The 23,367-nt window shown below is 41.2% G+C and overlaps 1 pseudogene; it reads left to right on the plus strand.

Annotated features, from left to right (window-relative positions):
* Positions 1–23,367, plus strand: part of LOC134357254 (leucyl-cystinyl aminopeptidase-like) — a 164,405-nt pseudogene that overhangs the window by 51,196 nt on the left and 89,842 nt on the right.

Raw genomic sequence — 23,367 nt, forward strand, 5'->3', positions numbered from 1 at the left:
TCAGTTGGTTAGCCAACAGTTTGCCAACTTTATCACTATGTACATAAAATTCACTTCTTGTTTTCTTTAACTGATTTACAATCGAGGACGAAAGTAATAAACTGTGTTCCATTTGAAGTTCAGTTCTTTGTTTATACAACTCCTCAGAGGGAGCTGTAACATATTTCTTATCAATTTCCTTAATCTTGTCCACAATTACCAGCTCCTCCTGCTTCAGCTTCTTCCTCAAAGCAGCAGAATACGAGATAATCTGACCACGAATGTAAGCTTTAAAAGTATCCCAAAGGATGTTCACAGAAATATCCTCTGTGTAGTTGATTGTAAAAAAAAAGATCAATCTGTTCATTCATAAAGTTAACAAAATCCGAGTCCTGAAGCAACAACGAATTAAAACACCACTGTTTATTATTTTGTGTATTGACCTGAATTTTAATAGAAAGCTTAAGTGGAGCATGATCCGAAATGGTTATAGAGTCATAATCACATTTAATCACTGAAGAAATAAGACGGGAGTCAATAAAGAAATAATCAATTCTTGAATAGGAATGGTGAACATGTGAAAAAAAAGAAAAATCTTCTTCCTGGCGATGCAAAAAATGCCAAATGTCCGTCGACCCAGAATCAGAGAGGAATGAGTTAATCAAAGTTGCAGATTTATTGGGTAAGGTCCGTAGAGGAGCCAAACAGTCCAAAACTGGAGATAAGCAAGTAGTAAGATCTCCGCCCCAGATCAGTGAAAACTCATTCAAATTCGGGAACAGATTAAATAGTGATTTATAAAATTCCGGACAGTCCATATTGGGAGCATAAACGTTAACCAAAACTACCTTTTTATTAAATAGTAGACCACTAACCAGTAGAAATCTACCATTCGGATCAGAGATAATATCATGTTGTACAAAAGTAACTGAGGAGTCTATAAAAATAGAGACACCTCGAATCTTAGCGTTAGAGTTCGAATGAAACTGTCGTTCCTTCCAAAATTTAAAAAAATGTAGTCTGTCCCCCCTCCGCACATGGGTCTCTTGTAAAAATGGAACATGTGCTTTAAGTCTCCGGAATACTTTAAAAACTTTTTTCCTTTTAATTGGATGATTAAGATCATTAGTATTCCAAGAGACAAAATTAATAATAGACTCCATAAACCCTAAAGTCAATCCGCAAAAAAAAGGATTGACGATAGGATCGACCCACGAACCCGGAAAGGGAACAGAACAAACCAGAGATAACGGGAAGGAGAACGCAACCAATGCTTCAGTAATGTAAATAGCCCAAGAAGAAAAAAACTAAAACGTGAAGCCCCTCCCACCACCCCCCACCCCATGACCCCAAGGCTAAATCTAAAGCAGACCAGCCAGAAAGAAGCAAGCACTAAGACTACACCCATGACTTCCGATAGACGCTCACAAAAAAAATGTGTAAATATAAAAAAGATCAGCTAATTATAAAACAGTAAAGGAATAAAAAAAAGTAGACCAATTAAGACAAACACGATATAAAACAGAGAAAAAACCAGTAAATATAAAGAAAACCATAACAAACCACAGACCCTATGATTAAACAAAAAAAAAGAAATGAAATTATTAACATCAACTAGTTAGGAAAAACTACAAAAAAAAGTACATTTGAAAACTACGAAATTTAAGGCCTCAAAGGAAATACGTGAAATGATGCTGAGGGAATAACCACCCAGAATCCCCAGGGAAAAAGAAAGGAATGACGCAGTTAGAAAGAAAGTTTGGCAACCATATTAATTAAACAAAAATAAACTTTTCTGCCCATATAAAGCAAAAAAAAAATTAAACCCGACAGATTAACAGCCTCTGATCAAACGGAGATAATTAAAAATTACTATTAAGATGTTGAAGGTGAAAATTGATCCAGATAACTCTGGGCATCCGATGGAGATTCAAAAAAACGGAGAGCTCCGTCAGGCGTGCGAATCCTTAAACGCGCAGGGTAAAGCAGCACTGGTTTTAAATCCATCTTGTAGAGTTCCGACATCACAGATCTGTAACGAACCCGTTGATCCCGAATCTGTTTGCTGAAGTCTTCCACGAATCGGAAATGAAGATCCAAAAAATCAATGTAACCTTTAGATCGAACAAATCAAAGCAGTTTCTCCTTGTCTTGAAAGTAATTAAATCATAAAATGACATGCCGAGGTTTATCGGACGTAGACGAATATGATGGAACTCTATGAGCCCGATCCAATAACGGTGGTTGGTCAGGAAATACGGTGGGAAATGCATCTTTTAAAAGTTGAGAAAAAAACTTTATAGGGTTGTCAGATTCAACAGCTTCACGAACACCAATAATTCGAATATTCTGCCGTCGCATTCTGGATTCTAAGTCCGAGTTTTTAGACGTCAGAAAGTCAAGTTTTTTCTTCATTATAGTAATTGTTTCTTCGATTTTCCCCATCTTGAGTTCATTTTGTTGCATGGATTTTTGAAGATTAGATATAGCAGTCTGATGTTCTGTGATAGATGTTTGCATTTTATCGATTGCATCGGCAATTTTCTGGAAATTAATTGAAATTTCTGCACGAATCAGCTCAGTTATAGAGGTTGAAATTTCTGTTTGAATTAGCTCCGATATAGCTTTCAAAGTCAATGGTGGTTCAGTCGGAGGAAGATCGGTACCTTTCGGTCTAACCAGAGGTTTGCCGTCTTTCCCATTTTTCCCGTTCTTAGACATTGCAGACCTTAAAAGCATCCAAATATCAAAAAGCCCAATTTGTTTCAAAGTATTGTAAAAGTCGATGCCTTAAAGGTTAGCTTAAATGTAGCTGATCATAGGGAAAAAAACTCAGAGGTAATGGAGCGAGTCAAGAACATGACTTCACTCCATGAGCTCTACCGGAAGTCTCCAGTTTCTCACTTCAACGCCCCTCCCCCCACCTTCCACCTCACCTGGTTTCACCTCTTACCTGCCAGCTTGTACTCCTGTCCTTCACCTTGTATTCTTTTTTTCTGGCTTCTGCTGCCTTCTTTTCAGTCCTGATGAAGGATCTTAGCCTGAAACAGCAGCTGTTTTTGCCTCTCCATTGATGCTGCCTGATCTGCTGAGTTCCTCCAGCACTTTGTATGTGTTGCTTTAGATTTGGTGGTTGTGAAAATTGAATCAGAGAAACATTCAAAAGAGAAAAGGTTACAGGACCTTGGTCATCTGATAATGAGGGTATGTTGGGCCAAATGATTCTGTGCATATGAGTTACAATCCTCTGTCATCATGGGTAGGGGCTGGCTTGATGTAAACCTGGTCATCATCATGCCTGCAGTTTTGGCTAGTCATAATGTTTATTATTTCATAGCTGAGCTTGTTATCATTGCAGTTTTCAAGGAACAAAGTAAAATGATGTTCTCTAAAGCTCCACAATCATTAAATTAATGTGTTCTTTGAGGTTGCATTCGGGTTGTGCTTTGTGTCTGTTACTGTTTAAGTCTGCATAGTCTGCTGCACACAGAACATTTCTAGTGTGTCTATTACAGGAAGTTGCTGAAGTGAGGAAGCATTGCAGTCTGTTGAACCAAACTGAGCGGCAGTCATTTCGAGGTTTGTCAATGCACCGCATGCTGTTCTATAAAGGATTGTAATAATGTGACAGTATATTTGTATGTTTTTAATGCACAAGTATATTGCTCGTAATAATTTGAATTGATGTTTTTAAATTTATATCCTTAATGGATTTGGAATTGGATTCAGACCTACCAAGACACAGTGAAAAGTTAGGGCTTTACTCTTTGGAGAGAAGGAGGATGAGAGGAGACATGATAGAGGTGTACAAGATAATAAGAGGAATAGATAGAGTGGATAGCCATCACCTCTTCCCCAGGGCACCACTGCTCAATACAAGAGGACATGGCTTTAAGGTAAGGGGTGGGAAGTTCAAAGGGGATATTAGAGGAAGGTTTTTCACTCAGAGAGTGGTTGGTGCGTGGAATGCACTGCCTGATTCAGTGGTGGAGGCAGATACACTGGTGAAGTTTAAGAGACTACTAGACAGGTATATGGAGGAATTTAAGCTGGGGGCTTATATGGGAGGCAGGGTTTGAGGGTTGGCACAACATTGTGGGCCAAAGGGCCTGTACTGTACTGTACTATTCTATGTTCTATGTTGAGTACTGTTCATACAGATCAGAATCAGAATCAGGTTTATTATTACTGGCATGTGTCATGAAATTTGTTAACCTAGCTGCAGCAGATCAATGCAATACATAATATAGAAGAAGAAAATAATAATAAGTAAATCAATTACAGTATACATATATTGAATAAATTAAAAATTGTGCAAAAACAGAAATAATATATATATTACAAAAGTGAGGTAGTGTTTTTGGGTTAAACCTCCATTTAGGAATCCAATGGACAAGGGAAAGAAACTGTTCCTGAATCGTTGAGTGTGTGCTTTCAGGCTTTTTTACCTCCTACTTGATGGTAACAGTGAGAAAAGGGCATGCCCTGGGTGCTGGAGGTCCTTAATAATGGACGCTTCTTTTCTGAGACACCGCTCCTTGAAGACGTCTTGGGTACTTTGTAGGCTAGTACCCAGGATGAAGCCGACTAAATTTACAACCCTCTGCAGCTTCTTTCGGTCCTATGCAGTATTCCTCATACCAGACAGTGATGCAGCTTGTCAGAATGTTCCCCATGGTACATCTTTAGTAGTTTTTGAGTGTATTTGTTGACATACTAAATCTCTTCAAACTCCTAATGAACTATAGCCATTGTCTTGCCTTCTTAATAACTGCATTGATATGTTCGGACCAGGTTAGGTCCTCAAAGATTTTGAGACCCAGGAATTTGAAACTGTTTGCTCTCTCCACTTCTGATCCCTCAATGAGAATTGGTGTGTGTTCCTTTGTCTTGCCCTTCCTGAAGTCTACAATCAGCTCTTTCGCCCTACTGGCGTTGAGTGCCAGGTTGTTGCTGTGACACCACTCCACTAGTTGGTACATCTCACTCCTGTACACCTTCTCGTCTCCATCTGAAATTCTACCAACAGTGGTTGTATCATCAGCAAATTTATAGATGGTATTTGAGCTATGCCTAGCCACACAGTCACATGTAGATAGAGAGAGTAGAGCAGTGGGCTAAGCACACACCCCTGAGGCGCACCAGTGTTGATCATCAGCGAGGAGGAGATATTATCACCAATCCACACAGATTGTGGTCTTCCGGTTAGGAAGCAGAGAGAGGTACAGAAGCCCAGGATCTGTAACTTCTCGATCAGTATTGCAGGAATGATGGTGTTACATGCTGTGGTATTGTTGATGAGCAGCATCCTGACATACAGATCAAATCTTTACACTGTGAACTGAGGTAGAGCAAGGTAAACATATAACAATGTAGAATAAAGTGTAACAGTTACAGAGAAAGTGCAGGTAAATAATAAATTGCAAGATTATAATGATGCAAATTGTGAAGTCAAGAGTCCATCTTATTACATTAAAGAGCCATTTAGTAGTTTTATAAGAGTGGATGAGAAACTGTCCTAGAGCCTGGTGGTAAGTGCTTCCAGGTGTTTGCATCTTTGGTCCACTGGAAAAGGGGAAAAGAGAGAATGGGGAAGCTCCTTGATTATCCTGGCTGCTTTTATTGATTAGCTTTTCATATTTAATTGGACCTGCTGAGGATGTAATGTTTAAATAACTTGCTGATGTGGCATGTTATGTGTTACCGCCCATTATGCCACTGGTATTTAGGGCAGCAGTAAAGGTCCTCTGTCTCTGGTGGAGTTCAGGGCTTCCTTCATTATGTCAGTAGTTTCCTTTCCGTTTTCACTACTGTCAGTCATTCAAGTCCCGGGTGGAGACTCAGGAATACCATCACACTGAGATGCAGAAGGATTCTTCATTGCTGTTTCCGTAACAATTCTGTTTTTAACCAGTCAGGGTTGTTCACCCTGAGCTGAACCCCCGACCTTGGAGGACTGGTGGACCACTCTGAGTCTGGCCTCTGCCTTTTAACTGTTTCGCATGGGCGACTTTGCCAAGAGCCGAAGTATAAAAACCCTGAATACAGCCACCGTAGCTCTCCAGGTCATTGAGGCACACAAGCCTCCAAACCATGGAAAGGTTGTGGTCTTCTTGGAGGTGATATGGGAAAACTAAAAAAAGTGTATCAGATGATCGGTTATTCCCAGTTGGTTAAAAGTGTAGAAGAGAGGGAGCTAACTTGCAAATACAGCTAAGTGTACTTCATGTACACGTGCTGCAATATCCTCATCATCATCCTGAACGGCAAATTAGTTGCTCACTTGCTAATTTATTGCCCATGCTTTCAGTTTGTATGTAGCTCCTCTGCTGGCTAGAAATTGGGTCTAACATTGTGCTAGTTATGTGGTTAGAGAACCTCTGCCTTGTAGGCTAGTCTCTTTTCAGCAGACTATTACAGTCCAAGCTGCCATTTGTGTTGACATACTTGCTTTTTTCAGGTAGGAAGACACGGAGACCAAATTTTCCTTTTCTGTAAAGGAGATATAAACAAACTAAATGAACATTAACCAATCAATACAAATATTCCATAAGCCAACAAAAACATGCCATCCGGAAAACCTAAATAAATTCATGATATCTGAAAATAGATTTCCATTGGAAGCAGAAACAGGAAGTGATTCTTGAGGAACAGGAAGTGATACTGAAGAAATATTTGGAGTTAAATGACTGTTTTAATAATTTGACTAAAAGAGTCATAGTTTACTCAAATTTCTGGGAACAGAAATGAAGCCAAGTAGTGATCTTAATCAGCAGAAGAAATCAGAATCAGGTTTATTGTCACTGGCATCTACCATGATATTTGTTATTTTGTGGCAATCGTACAGCATAAGACATAAAAAATTACTATGTTACAAAATAAATAGTGCAAAATAAGTAATGAAGAAGTAGTGTTCATGGATCATTCGTAAATCTGATGCCGAAAGGGAAGAAACCATTCCCAAATCATTAAGTGTGTGCTGTCTCTCCAATGTTAGTAATGAGAGAAGGGCGTGTCCTGGATGGTAAGGCATCCATGCAGCTTCCTTGAAGCACCACCCCTTGAGGATGTCCTTAGTGGTGAGGAGGGTTGTGTACGTGATGAGTCTTTGGTGACATGCCGGATCTCCTCAGATACCAATGAATCAGAGCCCCTGACATGCCTTCTTCATGTTTGCATCCTCTGAGATATTGATTCCAGGTATGTGAAGCTACTCGTGCTTTCCACTGCCGGTCCTAAATGAGGACTAGGGTGTGATCTCCTCACTTCCTCTGAAGTCCATGTTCAATTCCTAGTGGTTGATCTTTCGAGGTAGAAGTAAATCATTACAGTTTACTGTAAGCTTCTACTTTTCTCTAAAGTAAGGGCTTGTCTTCAACATTTCAGTTACACAAATTTTCAGCATTTCTACTAAATTTGGAGGTGATATTCGTTATCAGATTGAGGGTAACAGTGTACGTCAGGGGAACATGGAGCAGAATAGAAGGTGTATGACATGATGTGTGGCAGATCTGAGAGCAAACGATCTGGATGGCAAAACACTTGGTTCTTTTTATGACTAAAAATCTATTACCTGTCTTTCATTTGTTTAGCATCTCAGCCTCTCCACTTGAACGCACAATTCCAAAGATTCCTTGCTCTCCTGGTGTAGAAATCACTTCTCATCTTCATCTTGAATGGTTGATCCCTTCTTTTGAGACATAACACTTGGTTCTAGACACTGTAGCCAGGGAGAACATCAACTCTGTATCCATCCTGTGAATTCCCTCAAGAAGCTTAATGTAAAAGCCTCTCACTCATCTCAATACCAGCATAGCTCCAACTCCTTAATCTCTCTCTTGTATGAGAGACACTTCAGCTATCCTGAGAATCACACAATGTAATTTTCCTTGGATTCTGAGGCAATCCTGTACCATAACATTCCATAAACGGAGACACAACACATTCCAAATGCGGGAATTTGGAGCAACTAGCGGTCTGCTGGAGGATCTCTGAAACAACACTGACAAATGTTGGAGGAGGTCAACAAGTTGGACAATATCTATGGAGGGGAAATAAACAGTCAACATGTCAGGCCGAGACCCTTTATCAGGACTGCTGCTACCTTCCATTGCTTCTCATGGCCATGATCACCTCCAGGATGAGACCTTTCTCACGGCCGCTTGTCCTCCAGTCCTGAAGTCTCCCATTCTTGCCTCATGATCAGCGTCCATTATTGTTTTTGTTGTGTTCTTGCTTATCTTCTTCCAGCAGCTGTCTCCTTCAGACTCCCACACCTCTCCCTCCGCCTTGTTCAATCTGCCTCTCAATTTTCTTCTCACGTGCCTGCTTCCATCCATCATTGACACAGAATGTTGGAGGAACTCAGAAGGTCAGGCAGCATCTATGGAAATGAATAAACAGCTGATGCTTTTGACCAAGAACCACTTTTTATGTTTATTCACTTCCACAAATGCTGCCTGACCTGCTGACTTCCTCCAGCATTGTGTGTGTGTGCGTGCGCGTGTGCGTGCGTGTGCGTGTGTGTGCGTGTGTGTGTGTGTGTGTGTGTGTGTGTGTGTGTGTGTGTGTTTGTTGCTCTGGATTCCCAGTATCTGCAGACTTCCTCGGGTCCATCTATCATTCACCTGCCAGTGTCTCTCAACTCAATCCTAGCTTTCCTCGCCTATGCGGTACAACCTGCTTGCAATTTCTCATCACTCCTCTGTCCACCAGGCACCTTAGACTCCTGTCTCACCACTCCCTTTCTCCTATTTATTCTGGCAATCACCTATCTCCACTCTCAGTCATGAAGCAGAGTTTTTGGTTCAAAATTCCCCTTCCTTCCATAGATGCTTCTTGATCTACCGGATTCCTCCAGCAGATTGTTTGCTCATGTACACGATGTTAGTGAAACCTATCCATCGCATTACTCTTTAAATCGTCTTCATCAGTCTATCAGTGAAGATAGTTCCATCTTAGAAAACTGACAGAGGCACAGGACCCTGTAGATGCTGGAATCTGGAGTAACTAATCTGTGGTGAAACTCAATGTTTCAAACAGCATCTTTGGTTTGAGGCCTTTATGCAGGACTGAGAGGGAAAATTATTGGCCATGATCATATGACAGAGGAGACTCCATGAGCTAAATGGTCAATTTCTGCTCCTAAGTCCTTCTGTGGTCTTGTGACCTTATTATTTCTCTTAGTAACTTTAGGGCAGATAGAAACATTTGTCAAAGTACTTTCACTTTCAAAGTACAGGCAGTCCCTGGGTTACGAACGAGATCCGTTCCTAAGTCTACCCTTAAGTCAAGTTTGTAGGTAAGTCGGAACAGGTACATACGGTTCTTAGTTAGCGTCAGTTAGTTTGTACAGAGCTTTTCTTTTCCTTGTCATAAATGGCGTTGTAGCAGCTGAGGCCCTCGGTAATTCTTCGGTAAACTTTGGTGAACCTCTCTGTGTTTGGATCTTGCTCCTGTAACTTTGCCATCCCTGCTTCAATGAGACAAAAGGCTTCAGCTAACTCTTTTGTCAAAAACTTTTTCGGTTCTGGAGTTTTTAGGTCCCAGTCTTCTTCCTCAAATGCTATCATCACTTTATCCTTTAAAATAGTTCCGATTGTTGACCAACTGTAGCCTAACACTTTTCCAATGACCGATGGCATTTCACCTCTTTCCGATTGCTTTATTATTTCCACTTTATTTTCAATCGTGATCGTTTTCCTTTTCTTTGATGCATCATCAGCACTTGCATCGGATTTACGCTTTGAAGGCATGGTTACAAGTGTAAATAAGAGAAAAATTTAAGCCAAATACAAAGTTACACACTCAACACAGTGTTAACGGTGCAAACACGAGGAAATCTGCAGATGCTGGAATTTCAAGCAACACACATCAAAGTTGCTGGTGAGCACAACAGGCCAGGCAGCATCTCTAGGAAGAGGTACAGTCGACGTTTCAGGCCGAGACCCTTCGTCAGTACTAACTGAAAGAAGAGCTAGTAAGAGATTTGAAAGTGGGAGGGGGAGGGGGAGATCCGAAATGATAGGAGAAGACAGGAGGGGAAGGGATGGAGCCAAGAGCTGGACAGTCGACTGGCAAAAGGGATATGAAAGGATCATAGGACAGGAGACCTAGGGAGAAAGAAAAGGGGGGGGGTAAAAACCCAGAGGATGGGCAAGGGGTATAGTGAGAAGGACAGAGGGAGTAAAAGGAGAGAGAGAGAGAGAGAGAGAGAGAGAGAGAAAAAGAAGGTGTGTATATAAATAATTAACGGATGGGGTACGGGGGGGGGAGGTGGGGCATTAGCAGGAGTTTGAGAAATCAATGTTCACGCCATCAGGGTGGAGGCTACCCAGACAGAATATAAGGTGTTGTTCCTCCAACCTGAGTGTGGCTTCATATTTACAGTAGGGGAGGCTGTGTATAGACATATCAGAATGGGAATGGGATGTGGAATTAAAATGTGTGGCCACTGGGGGAGATCCTGCTTTCTCTGGCAGACAGAGTGTAGGTGTTCAGTGAAACAATTTCCCAGTCTGCGTTGGTCTCGCCAATATATAGAAGGCCACATCGGGAGCACTGGACGCAGTATATCACCCCAGCCGACTCACAGGTGAAGTGTCGCCTCACCTGGAAGGACTGTTTGGGGCCCTGAATGGTGGTGAGGGAGGAAGTGTAAGGGCATGTGTAGCACTTGTTCCGCTTACAAGGATAAGTGCCGGGAGGGAGATCAGTGGTGAGGGATGGGGGGGGGGGGAAAGAATGGACAAGTGAGTTGCATAGGGAGCGATCCCTAAAAGTGAGTTGCATAGGGAGCGATCCCTGCGGAAAGCGGGGGGGGGGCGGAGGTGAGGGAAAGATGTCTCTTCTTTCAGTTAGTCCTGACGAAGGATCTCGGCCCGAAATGGACTGTACCTCTTCCTAGAGATGCTGCCTGGCCTGCTGCGTTCACCAGCAACTTTTGTGTGTGTTACAGTGTTAATGGCAACCTGATCTGACTTAAAATGGTGGACGGTGTTCTCCTTCCTCGAGCTGATGAACCGCTGAAGCCGCACAATGTTTTCATGAGTGTCACACAGTAGTGCGTTCGTTATTAGGAACCATTGTATTTAACTCAAATTTTTAATGTAATAGGCTTCATGGCATTCCGTTCATAAGTACGAGTTGTCTGTAAGTCAGACGTTTTTAACCCGGGGGCTTACCGTATGTATCTATCATGAGATTCGCCTCCTTACATGCAGCCACAAAACAAACCCATTTTGAAAAAAAGACTGTCAAACAGCCAATGTGCAGAGAGAGAGAGAGAGAGAGAGAAAAACAAATCATGCAAACAATAGAAAGTAAGGAAATAGCATTCAGAATGAAGCCCAAAGAAGCTGGAACAGGCCTTGGCCTCAGCCTCGGCCTCAATTCAACGCAGGGCCAAGTAAGTGTCGCTGAGCAGTGAGCAGACCAGCCTGACCCTTGCATCTGGTCCCGACACCCTGCCTTTTCAATCGATCTGGCCTGGCATTTAAGTCGTCCAAATATTGGGTCATTGCTCGCTCTAGGACCCAGGCCTTTTGCATCGATATGCTCTGGGCCTGGACCCTGCTGCCATGTTTCAGCCCGAACCCAACCTTTCCAAATCAGCCTGGCGCTCCGATCAATCAAATCTCGCTCTCGGTTTATATGGACGAGCCTTGAATCCACTTCGACTCTGCTCTGCTCGCCCTAGCTTTGCTTCGAATGCCCTCGACCTCGCCTTGCACCTGCTCGCTTCGACCATTGACTCAGCTGTGCCTTCACTCGCCTCTCCATTGTTTGTGGTGATTGTTTACCATAAATTTTACAAATAATGAAGTATTTAGTTGTATTCTTTGTTTTGTTATTCACACTTACACATGCAACTTCATGCTAAGCTTGAGCTGTGTTCCGGCCAGGCTGTCCCAGTGTATGCCGTTTAGAAAACTACCCCGATGGGCATGTTGTGTTGTGAATTGGTTCCGGAACCCATATGCAAAAATAGTGATTTTAACTTGTACTATTTCATTGCAGGATCGTCTGAATTACCCATTTGTAGTCCCAACTAAGAAATCAGTAATTTACATTAGCCTAGAACGTTAAGAGTGAAACCAAGTGCGGTGATGGTTCTTTTCTCTTTGTTTTCTCTTCCTTCTGAAGGGGTAACATCTGGTGTGTGCTTGGTGACAGCTTGGTTGCAGTGGACTGCAAATGAAGCAGAAGTAGGCTCATCATCCCTGTCTTTTATGATGTGAAGTTTATTGTTTTGTGGCAGCAGTACAGAGTAAAGATATAAAGTTACCATAAATAATGAAATAGTGCAAGAGAATTATCCGGTGTTGTTCACGGATCATTCAGAATCTGATGGAGAGGAAGAAGCAACACCTGAGTCATTGGGTGAGGGTCTTCAGACTCCTGTTCTCCTCCCTGATGGTGGTAATGAGAAAAAGGCATGTTCCAAATTGTAAGCTTACTTAGTGATGGATGCCACCAACTCGAGGCATTACCCCTTGAAGCTAACCTTGATGGTGGGGGGAGGGTGGTGCACATCATTGAATCTACAGGCCTCAGCAACCTCTCGCAATCTTGTGCGTTGGCACCTCTGTACAAGGCTGTGATACAACCGGTCCGAATGCTCTCCACTATACATCTGTAGAGATTTGCAATAGGCTCTGGTGACTAAATCTCCTCAAGCTCCTAATCGGGTGTAGCAGCCAGTGTGCTTTCTTCATGGTTGTATCAAAGTGGTTGGCCACAGGGTAGGTCCCCCAAGCTGTTGACATCCAGCAGTTTAAAGATGCTCACCCTTTCCACCGCAGACCCCTCAGTGAGGGCCGGAATGTTTTCTCCCAACTTCCTCTTCCTGAAGTCCACAGTCATTTCCTTGGTCCTGCTGCTGGAGTGTGAGGTTGTTGTAATACTAATCCAGCAGCTGACCTGTCTCACTCCTTACGCCTCTGCATCAACATCACAAACTTTACCAACAATAGCTTTGGTATCATCCGCAAAATCAGAAATTGCATTTGGGCTGTGCTTAGCCACACAGTCATGAGTGTAGCTAAACACACATCCTTAAGGTGTGGCTGTGTTATCATGGAGGAGGCGATATCACTGATCAGTACTGACTGTCGTCTCCTGATGGTGTTGAAAATTCACTTGCAGAGGGAGGTATAGAGACTGAGATTTATTAGAAGAACATTTATTTCTGTACAAATTCATCTATTATACCATTTTCAATTCTAGTATAATATATACTGCATAGTTTAGTTAGGAACTAGAAAGCAAATTGATTCATTATTAATGTGCACCAAGAATAGTGACATTCCATTTATTCCCCTCAGAGAGGACGTTATGTTTTCTCTGTACTGTATGTAACTTCTACTATGTTCACGAACTGTAATTTGAATGAGTAATACTTGTGATAAACTGGTCTTTAATTTGTAAAGAAATTTTATTCTCCCTTTGGTCAATCACAAACTTACTCAACATTTGGTGAGTTTCTTTCCAGAGAATTGTTCAGTGGCAGTGGAGCACAAAGAGTTAATTTCTGCTGTTGTGATTCTTCTTAGTTATTTTTTGGGAACAATATCAAGTTTCCAATTTATTATTTCTTTTGAATGCTGCAGGAATCTGAGATTGTTTAGACCTGCCTCTATTATGCATTGGTAAAAATTACTTATAAAGTTTGGTGAAAAGTTTTTTAATAATACCACAGTGCTATAATTGGACTTTAGCAAGAAAGACAATTGAGGGTATTTTGTATTATAACATCAACTGATCAGTCTGTGTTCCTTTCTGTATTTTTTTCATTCAATCATTCAATATTTGCATTCATTCGATCAGGGGATCTTAACCTGGGGTTCATGGATGGATTCCGGAGGGGGGGGGTCCATGAACTTGGACTGGAAAAAATTTACATATTTATTTTCACTAACCTCAAACTGAAATGTAGCATTTCCTTCAATTATGAATGTACCACAGTAGCAGTAGCATTTTCTCCACCAACAGAAATCGGAGATGTTTTCATATCATATTACAGTTGTTACAAATATTTCAAAATATCTGAAAATATCACTAGATTGAACGGGATTCTGATCTATCATAATTGGGATATTACAATATCACAAATTTGTTTTAATATTTTGATAACTATATTTCAATGCAATTGCTTTATTTTGTAATCCTATGTATTTTATTTTATATATTTAGATTCATTATTCTGAGAAGGGGTCTATAGACTTCACCAGACGGCCAAAGGGGTCTGTGACAAAAAAGGTTAAGAACCCATGAGTTAGATAATAATATTTTCACAAGAAAAAATGATGATTTATCCTCAGTTGGCATTGAATTAATACTCGCTAAGGTTAAATCTAGAACTTTCCCAGTTTCAGCAGTGTTGACACATCAGTATTTGAGGAAGGCAGTGAGGAAATGAACCAGCCTGACTCCTGATATATTAGCTAGTGTTTCATTATTCATATCTGGCCATCGACTGATCTGATACTCAAGTTCTTGTACTGTGGGGCGAATGTCTTTCACCTTCAAATAGAGGGAAATGCATTGTGAAGATGGAATCCATTGCCTTTCTTTCTGAAGTATGAAAGTTGTTTCCAACCTTGGAACAGACCCGAAATCATTCAGGTTGAACATTATGACTCACAGTAGCCTTTGAATATACAAGCCATGGGTAAACACAAATATTCAGCAAGTTTCAATCTCTTCAAATTATCTGCACTTGTATACACTTTGGAAAAAAAAAGTGAATTGTGTCAAGCTAGTTCAGAAAGAATCCATCATTAATTTTTGTGCTGATGAGGGTGGTTTATTACATCATCTCCCTGTCCTCCTTGTCCCAGTTCAGTTTAGAAGCCCCAACACTAGTTCACTCCTGCCCCACACTGTCCTTCATTGTTCACGGATTCTTAAAACTCATCATGTCAGAATAATGAAATCAGTGTTATCAATTATTATTATTATTATAAAACAGGGTATTGATTGTTTTGGATATATTTGGTATTCAATATAACTTTGCAGTTTAGTGGGAATAGGGTTACCCTCTTCTCATTACTACCATCAGGGAGGAGGTATAGGAGCCTGAAGACACACACTCAATGTCTTACGAACAGCTTCTTCCCCTTCATTATCAGATTTCTGAATGTTGCATGAACACTACCTCGTTATTTTGCCCTATTTTTGCATTTCTTATTTATGTTTCAAATATCTTATTGTAACTTGTAGTATTTGTTATATATTGCACTATACTGCTGCCTATAAACATCACATTTCAGCATACACAACATAATATAAAGCAGAATTAGCCCATTCAGACTATCGAGTCCACTCTGCTGTTCAATCGTGGCTGACTTATTATCTATCTGAATCCCATTTTCCTGCCTCCTCCCAATAACCTTTGATACCTTTAATAATCAAGAACTTCTGCTTTAAATATACCCAATGACTTGGCCTCCACAGCCGTCTGTGGCAATTAATTCCATAGAGTCACCACCCTGTGCCTAAGGGAATTCCTCCTTATCTCTGTTCTAAATGGGCGTCTGTCTATTGTGAGGCTGTGCTGTTTGGTCCTAGTCTCACTCACTATAGCAAGCATCCTCTCATGCCCACTTTATCTAGGCCGTTCAATGTTCGATAGGTTTCAATGAGTTTCCCCCTTTCAGTCTTCTAAACTCCAGCAAGTTCAGGCTCAGAGCCATCAAATATTTCTCATACATTAATCCTTTCATTCCTGGGATCATTTTTGTAAACCTCTGGACCTTCTCCAATACTAGCACAATGAACCTGATTTGATTCTGAACCAATGGATGGAAGCCTGTTCGAGGTGAGTAGGGCAGTGCCAGGTTGTGCAACACACATTGAATGCATTTGAAACCATTTTGTGTTTCAGAGCAGGCTCAATTGCCCAGAAACAACATTGAGAACACCAAGTTTGAAGAAGAGCCCAATGCTGTGGACTGGGCCAGGGATACACGCCTTCATCGTCTAGAACCTGATGAAATTGAATATGAACCGCACAGTTCCCGGTTGCTGGTACTTGGTTTCAATGAACGTGGCCTGGATGATCATGAGGAAGATTATGAATCATCTGTAAGACTGTTCATGAATAGGAGTTCCAACCACCGCAACAATGTATCAGGGCTGTATAATCGTGACTTCTGCTCACTACCTAGTCGTTGGACTTTCCTTGTTGGTGCATTTGTCGTTGTGATTATACTTTCTATCTCGATAGGGCTCTACTCTCTGCCTAGATGTACCTTCACAAAAGAAGGCTGCCAGAAATCGAACATGACTTCAACCCTCATATATCCTCTGGCAACCAATGGACAGGTTTTCCCTTGGCCAAAGATGAGACTGCCTAAAGCTGTTGTACCTGTGCACTATGATCTTACTTTGCACCCTAATCTCACCACCTTGAAATTCACAGGTTCTGTACACATAAGCCTTCTAATCATGGAAGATACCAACAACATTACTCTTCACAGCTCAGGTCTCAAAATCACCGCGGCGACCATTAATCTAGAAGGAACCAGCCACCGTAAGAATGTTCAGGTTTTGGAATGTCCACCGCATAAGCAAATTGCAATCAAGTTTAACCCAATGCTGACAAAAGGAGAAAAATATGTACTGAATGTGGAATATTCAGCTAATCTATCTGATAGTTTATTTGGAGTTTTTAAAGGCACTTATCAAGATAAAAACAAAACAAGGTCAGACAACTTCTATTTGCTTTTCAATTCCTAATGAGTTACATTTTGTATTTATCTTTCAATGGATTTGTAAAGGTATAAGAATCTGTGATTAAAACCAACGTAAATTTATTATCAAAGTACATTTTTGTTGCCATGTATCACCTTGAAATTTATTTTTTTGCAGGCATTTACAGGGAACAAAGAAATACAGCAGAATTTATGACAAACTGTACATAAACAAAGACCATCATACAACCAATGTGAAAAAAAGACAAACTGTGTGACTAAAAATAATACTGAATACATGGGTTGTAAAGGATCCTGAACAGTGAGTCTGTAGGTTGTAGGGACAGTTGAGAGTAATGTGATTGAAGCTATCCACGCCAGTTCAGAAGCCTGATGGTTGCGGAGTAATAACTGTTCCTGAACCTGGTCAGGATGTCGCTAATTGTCTCAGAAGTGCTATTTCTACCATTCCTAATGACGCAGACATTTGTTTTTCCTGGTGATTACAAAGCTAGCAAAATTTCTGGTATTCATGACCCGTGTATCAGATTGTCAGATATATTTTTTTTAAATAAAGCTGTATCACATGCATGATAAATATCTGATTTGCACAGACTGGAGTACCACTGCAGACTTCTTGTCCTGAGCAAAGACAAAGTTCCTTTTACATTCCGACCATCAAGATGATGAAGGTCTTTAATAAAGGACATCGCCGCCTTGAAAATACCCTTGATGGCAGAGTAGATCACGCCCATGATGGACTTGGCTGAGTTTAGCATAAACTCTTGCGATTCTGTGCATTAGAAACTCCCTCCCAGGCTTGGATAAGGCACCAAATGTGTAGTTGCTAAACTTGCCAATGACCTGTTGATGGAACTAAATTGGGGAGAGAATGATGGCGACTCAATGGGATAGCGATAGGTAGAATGAGAAAAGAAGTACAAGGTCAGAAAAATGTGAAATTCGCCATTATGCTAAAAATTGTGCATAGTTTAAATGTGGAAATAGCAGAGAGATCTGCAACAGAGGGATTTGGGTGTCCTTGCCTGATTCACAAATGGCTAGCCTATACATGCTTTCGTTCTAATGTTGTTATTTCTCTATTACAGGCCATTCACTGCCACACATTTCAGGCCTTTTTTTGCACGAAGTGCCTTTCCATGCTTTGATGAACCAGCATTTAAGGCCACATTTAGGATCAGAATAATAAGGGAAGCAGACCACATCTCCTTATCCAACATGCCGAAGGTAACTATAACAAAAGGTTTCATTCATTTAATTAACATACTGCAATGAAAGTATACACTCATTGGCCACTTTATTAGGTGCAGGAGTGGAACCTGGTGTAGGCTTCTGTTGCTTCAACTTCATCTACCTCAAGGTGCGACGTATTATTCATTCAGAGTTGCACATCTGCGCACCGTTGTTGTAACGCATGTTTATTTGAGTTACTGATGCTTTCTAGTCAACTTGAACCAGGCTGGCCATTCTCCTCTGACCTCTGTCATTAACAAGGCATTTTCACATGTTGGACTGCCACTCACTGTTTGTTTAGGATATTTGGTATCTGGATGTCTGAAACAAACAGATTTGGGTCATTTTGTTCCGATTGATTTCAGCGGTGTTTTGTTTTCATTTTTGTTTGAAAGTACTTACTGCCCATACCCAACTGTCCCTGAGGAGGTGACTGTGTGCTTCTGGTGAACTGGCTCCCACTGTACTGTTATGTGAAGAATTCCAGGATTTTAACCTATTTTCATGTCAAGATGAAATTTGTTTATTATTGTCACACGTGCTGAATTACAGTGAAATGCTTGCCCTGCATACGGTTTATACTGATCAAATCATTACACAGTGCATTGAGGTAGAACAAGGGATAAAAAAAATGAGGTAGGAATAAAGTGTACCAGTGACAGAGAAAGTGCAGTGCAAATAGACATTAAGATGCAATGTCCCAATGAAGTAATTTCTGAGTTCAAGGATTCATTATTCATTAATAAGTAGTCTTATAACAGTGGGGTAGAAGCTGTCCTTGAGCCTGATGGTACATGCTTTCAGGCTTTTGTATCTTCAGGTTGATAGAAGAGGGGAAGTAAAAGAATGTTTGGGGTGGGTGGGGTCTTTAATTATTAACTGCTTTCCTAAGGCAGTGAGAAGTGCAATCATATAACCAGAGTACATGGAGGGGAGTCTGTTTTCCGTGAGTTACTGAGCTCTGCCAACAACTCTCTGCAGTTTCTTCCAGTCACACACAAAGCAGTTGGCATACTAAGCTTTGAAGCATCCATGTTGGATGCTTTCTGTGGTGCATCAATTAAAAATTGCTAAGGGGGGATGAGGAAATGGCAAATTTCTTTTGGCTGTCTGAGCAAGAAGAGGTGTTGGTGAGCTTTCTTGGCTGTAGGGTCTACATGTTTGGACCTGGACAATCTAGATGATGTTTACACCTAGGAACTAGAAGCTCTCGACCTTCTCATCAGTAACTTTGCTGTAGACAAGATGGAGTTCATATAGTGATACCACCATGTGCCTGCTCTCTTTGCCCCATATTTACAAATAGGAACTGCAGTTAACCACATAAGGATTGCCAGTTATCCACATATAAAACTGGCTTTATTTATTGGACAATGCTATTCTTAATGGTGCAGAAAGAAAAATTCGTCAAACTGTTGGGAGTTTGAGTCAGTACATGAGTATCCAACATCAAGTGCTCTTTACTGTCGTTCTGGATTGGATCCAACATTCTACATGGTTTTTTTAAAATCGAATATACCATGCTGTTTGTCTCTAGGGAAAGAAAAGGCCTTACAGAGTCTCTGATGTTTCTAGAGAGGGGAATCCTGGGAAGGTGGTATTCCCGTGCAACTGCTGCCCTTGTCCACCTTGAGGTGGAGGGTGTGGGTTTGCTGTTGGGGACTTGGGCAAGAAACTGCCAGACATTTTATAGGTGACGTCTGTAGTGGCAAAATTGATCCAAAGTCAACACAATACAATTTTCATCAGCCTGTAACCCCACAGAATTGTTATATTTGTGTGGTGCCCCCAGCTCCAATGATTGCTCCAAAGAGTCAAATTTCCTATTTCAATCCTTTATGAGCAAACATACAATTAAGCATTATTGAGTGTGTTCTCAGCGGTCAGCAGAGAAATGTTCTTCGTGGTCCCAAGCTATAAACTGCACAAAAATGAGCATGAATACGTAACCTATCTCTTCTGCTTTGACCATGCCCCGACTAATATGGCTACTATATTTACAACTACATGCTATTAAGACACAGGAGACATAAAATCACAACGTTTACACAAATGTCCTCTTTTGGTAAGCAGCCTATCCTGGATTTTGCTCTTCTGCCAAAATAAATTGTCCATCCTGACCACATTCAAGAAAATTTGTTTTGAAATGCCGCTGCCAAAACTCATCCAAATGCAAATCTTAAGTCCTGTTATCTGTTAGCTCTGGCCAAGCATAGTGTCTTCTACCATCACAGTATCCTTTTAAAGGTCCACTAACGGCCCAACCTAACATTATTCTGATTGCAGAGGGTCCATCATTAACACTGTGAATCACTTACAACGTCTTTGGCACATTCATCCCTATCAACAGTTCAACTTCTGAGACCAGGTGAGACTATTTCTGAATATCTCTCTGATGAGGAATCTTCCCCTTATGCCTTCTCCCCATTACCTTGATGCCCTGATTAATCAAGAACCTATCAACTTCCATCTCAACTATACTCAATAAGTTGGCCTCCACAGCTGTCTGTGGCAATGAATTCCACAGATTCGCCATCCTCTGGCCCATTTAAGGGGCCATCTTTGTATTCTGAGGATATATGCGCTGGTCCTAGACATCCCTACTATATCTTCTGTACACTCTATCTAGGCCGTCCGATATTCATAATTTACTGAGTATTGCTTGCAATTTTTTGGTATTAGTTCAGATACCCAGCATTTTTGTTTTGCTCTTTAGTGTATGTAATATCAAGACACTTTCGACTAAACCGAATGAGTGGTTTATGGATCTATAGTGAGACCTATACTGAGATACAGTCCTACCAATATTGGTATACATTGGTATACACCAGGAGCACCCTTTGTTTTTCTCATCCTTGTCGAAATATATTTACAAAATTAAAATTACCTGGGTTTGTGCAATCAGTTAAATATAAACAAAAAACAGTGAAGGCAATATGCATCCAGTTAAAACTTGACTCACAGTCAAAAATGTGATTGCAGTAGTCCAAATATGAGTTGTTTGCTAAGGTAGTTGACCTCTTCTCCAGTCTAAATTCCAGGTAATTATTAGAACATATCAGCACAGTACACTACCTTTGGCCCAAGATGATATGCCAACTCTAAGATCAATCTAATCCTTTCCTCCCACATATCCTTCCATTTTTCTATTATCCATGTGCCTATCTAAGAGTTCCTTGTATTGATTATGTACACTGATGGCCAGGTCTTTCCGCAGGATGGGTGAAAGCCTCATTATTATATGCAACTCTGGGTTAACTCGGGTAGTTTGCAGTCAAACCCATCACAGCAATTAAAACATTTCAGTTAATGTCACTCAATCACTTGCAATGAGCCACGAGGTCTAACCTGGCGTAAGCCCAGTAACAGATCTCCCAGCATGAGAGCAGAGTGCTGCAGGAGACTCGACACTGCTGCTCCATGCAGTGAGCGGTTGTCCTGCATTCTTCTCTGTGTAATAGCTCTGTCATGGGCTTGTTGCCAAATCTATTCAAAAATATGCTTTAATATATAAAAACATGATTGGCCTCAATCAGGTCCAGATCTCAAGTTCAAGTTTACTTATCGTTCACCCACACACATGTATACAGCTGAATGGACAGCATCCTGGGGCTAAGGAGCAATTCTTTAAGGAAATTCCAAGCAGGGTAGACAAAGGAGATGCAGTAGATGTGGTGTACTTGGATTTTCAGAAGGCCTTTGACAAGGTGCCGCACATGAGGCTGCTTAGCAAGATAAGAGCCCATGGAATTACAGGAAAGTTACTAGCATGGGTAGAGCATTGGCTGATCGGTAGAAAACAGAGAGTAGAAATAAAGAGATACTATTCTGGCTGGCTGCCGGTTACCAGTGGAGTTCCACAGGGGTCTGTGTTAGGACTGCTATTTTTTTTTTACAATGTATGTCAATGATTTGGAGTATGGGATTAATGAATTTGTTGATGATACAAAGATAGGTGGAGGAGCGGGTAGTGTTGAGGAAACAGAGACTTGAATAGCTTAGGGAAATGGGCAAAGAAGTGGCAAATGACATACAATGTTGGAAAGTGTATGGTCATGCAGTTTGGTGGAAGAAATAAATGGGCCAACTATTATTTAGATGGGGAGAGAATTCAAAATGCAGAGATGGAAAGGGACTTGGGAGTCCTTGTGCAGGATACCCTAAAGATTAACCTCCAGGTTGAGTCAGTGGTGCAAAAGGCGAATGCAATGTTGACTTTCATTTCTAGAAGTATAGAATATAAGAGCAGGGACGTGAAGTTGAGGCTCTATACGTCATTTGTGAGACCACACTTGGAGTATTGTGTGCAGTTTTGGGCTCCTTATTTTAGAAAGGATATACTGACATTGGAGAGGATTCAGAGAAGATTCACAAGAATGTTTCCAGGAATGAAAGTGTTACTGTATGAGGAATGTCTGGCAGCTCTTGGGCTGTATTCTCTGGAGTTCTGGAGAAAGGGGGCGGGGGGAATCTCATTGAAACATTCTGAATGTTAAAAAGCCTGAACAGATTAGATATGGCAAAGTTATTTCCCATGGCAGGGGATCCTAGGACAAGAGAGCACAACTTCAGGATTGAAGGATGTCCATTTAGAACTGAGATGCAGAGAAATTACTTTAGTCAGAGGGTGGTAGATCTATGGAATTTGTTGGCATGAGCTGCTATGGAGACCAAGTCATTGGGTGCATTTAAGGCACAGATGGATAAGTTCTTGATTAGCCAGAGCATCAAAGGCTATGGGGAGAAAGCAGGGGAGTGGGGATGACTGGAAGAATTGGATCAGCCATTGATTGAATGGCGGAACAGACTTGATGGGCTGAATGGCCTACTTCTGCTCCTATATCTTATGGTCTTAAAACATAGTGCGTACAGTCACACAGCACATATAGTTACATTACCGCATACAGTTACACAAAGTAATATGAGCACAAGTCCCTGAGTGGCATGGCTGGAATATTGATGGTGCTTGGGAAGTTGTCCTGGAGCCACATTTCTGCAAGAAGAAGTACACAGCAGTTCCTCATCTCGTGCTGGTTCAGCAGACAGAGGAAAATCAGCTTTTCTTGCCCTGGCAATCCAGCTTGTCTTTCATGGATAGAACACTGGAGAGCGGCGCCTACAGAAGGGGACCAGTTCCCAACCAGACGTGGATTCCAGTGCCTCTTCTCACTTGCCTGTCACTTCCCCCTGCAGCCCTCCTCCTTTCTCCTACAGTCCATTCTCCTCTCGAATCCAATTCCTCTTTCTCCAGCCCTTTGTTTTTCCCAACCACCTAGCTTCACCTATCACCTTCCAGCTACCCTCCTTCCTCTTCCACCATGATTTTATTTTAGCGTCTTGCCCATTCCTTTCCAGTCTAGACCAGAAACATTGACTGTTTGTTCATTTTCATAAATGCTGCATGACCTGCTGAGTTTCATCAGCATTTTGTGTGTGTTGC

Source organism: Mobula hypostoma, chromosome 16, assembly GCF_963921235.1.
Source record: "Mobula hypostoma chromosome 16, sMobHyp1.1, whole genome shotgun sequence".
Lineage (NCBI taxonomy): Eukaryota > Metazoa > Chordata > Chondrichthyes > Myliobatiformes > Myliobatidae > Mobula > Mobula hypostoma.